The 1,511-nt window shown below is 35.3% G+C and overlaps 1 long non-coding RNA gene across 1 annotated transcript; it reads left to right on the top strand.

The window, feature by feature from the left end:
- The first annotated feature begins 411 nt into the window (after positions 1-411).
- LOC146646884 (uncharacterized) lies at positions 412-861 on the top strand. Its single transcript, XR_014908832.1, has 3 exons — positions 412-480; positions 563-628; positions 779-861. It is a non-coding gene; the product is annotated as an uncharacterized LOC146646884 (long non-coding RNA).
- The last annotated feature ends 650 nt before the right edge of the window (positions 862-1,511 follow it).

The following is a 1,511-nucleotide window of genomic DNA, read 5'->3' as shown; positions in this document are numbered from 1 at the left end:
GTACGTGTTTTGGAGTTTGTACGTGTTTTTATGTGTTTTGGAGTTTGTACGTGTTTTTATGTGTTTTGGAGTTTGTACATGCTTCAGAGTTCGTACGTGATTTGAAGTTTGTATGTGCTTTGTCTCTAGGGGCCACCGTAAATATACTTTTATTTATTCACTCCACATAAAATGTAATAAATAAATCATATAATACAAAAATCAACTATTCACATTTCAACATTTAACTATTTGGTCCTAGTGGTGGTCTGTAAAAATAATCTTTTAATCCAAACAGGTCATTGATGCATACCTGCACTGCCTCATTAGGAAACAAAAGGCAAGTAAGAACGTATGCCGGTTATTTCACAAAGGTATTTTACACAATTTTGTAATCTTTTAAAAAAAAAAAAATCTTGCATTTTTCAGAAACCCGTGTATCAGTTGTCTTGCGTTGTTGCAACCTCTCTGTTTTCTGGGAAGTTTAAATGTGTCAGCAAGGTAATGTAGATGTTATATTGGTTATATAGTGTATGTTATGTAAATAAATCTAAACCTTTATAAACTTAAAAATATTCCACAGATGTTGTTTCCGGCTGAGGACATTTGGTTGTGCCCACTGAACTCTGGTGCACACTGGATCCTTGTGGTACATGTTCACACCTCATGTGTTTTTTCTCTATTTTGTTGTACTGTTCTTTTTAGCAGCATATTCTTATTTTGAAAATGCTTACAATTGATTATGTTTACTTAAGTGAGTGTAATACACATATTCTACTAAATACAATTTTTATTTTAGGTTGTCAAAATCTCCTCACAATCTGTACTGCTGTTAGACCCTCTTGGAAATGAAGGTTGTTATGAAAGGAAAGTTATGCGTAACTGGAGGTATTCATCATTCATTAATTTTCTGTCATGGTCCTGGGTCGAGTGACCCAGTGTTTGAGTTTTATGTATCTTTTGTATTCATTTGTGCCCTAGTTTAGCTCACCTAGTTAATTTCTAGATTGCTGTTTAGTCTTGTTCCTTAGTTGTTTATGTCATCTCCCCCTGTACTAAGTCTCCCTGGTTCATGCGTCATGTCTGCGTGGTTATGTTTAGTTCATGTCATGTCTAATCTCCATGTTTCCTGTTTTACTTTGTAAGTCTGTATTCAATGTCAGTGTATTTAGTTTCACCTCTCCTGTCCTGTCGTTAGGTTCATGTGTGTCAGCTGTGCTCCCATGTGTGGCCACTTCCCCTGATCATCCCTCATGTGTATTTAGTCTTTGTGTCAAACTCAAAATCTCCTCACAATCTGTACTGCTGTTAGACCCTCTTGGAAATGAAGGTTGTTATGAAAGGAAAGTTATGCGTAACTGGAGGTATTCATCATTCATTAATTTTGTGTTTTGGGTTGTTTGGTTTGTGGGGTTTTTTTCTTTTTATTTAGAGCAAAATGCTGGCTACATTTTAAAAACTTGTTTTATTTTTATTAGGAATTTTCTGAGGATGAAAGGAAAGGAAGAGTCCCGAGTGGACCATATCAAGTC

This window comes from Rhamphochromis longiceps, linkage group LG19 (assembly GCF_057381845.1).
Source record: "Rhamphochromis longiceps isolate RC_006_pf linkage group LG19, R_longiceps_female_GT1.1, whole genome shotgun sequence".
NCBI lineage: Eukaryota > Metazoa > Chordata > Actinopteri > Cichliformes > Cichlidae > Rhamphochromis > Rhamphochromis longiceps.
The sequence above is the reverse complement of the archived record's forward strand: the minus strand, read 5'-3'. Positions and strand labels throughout refer to the sequence as shown.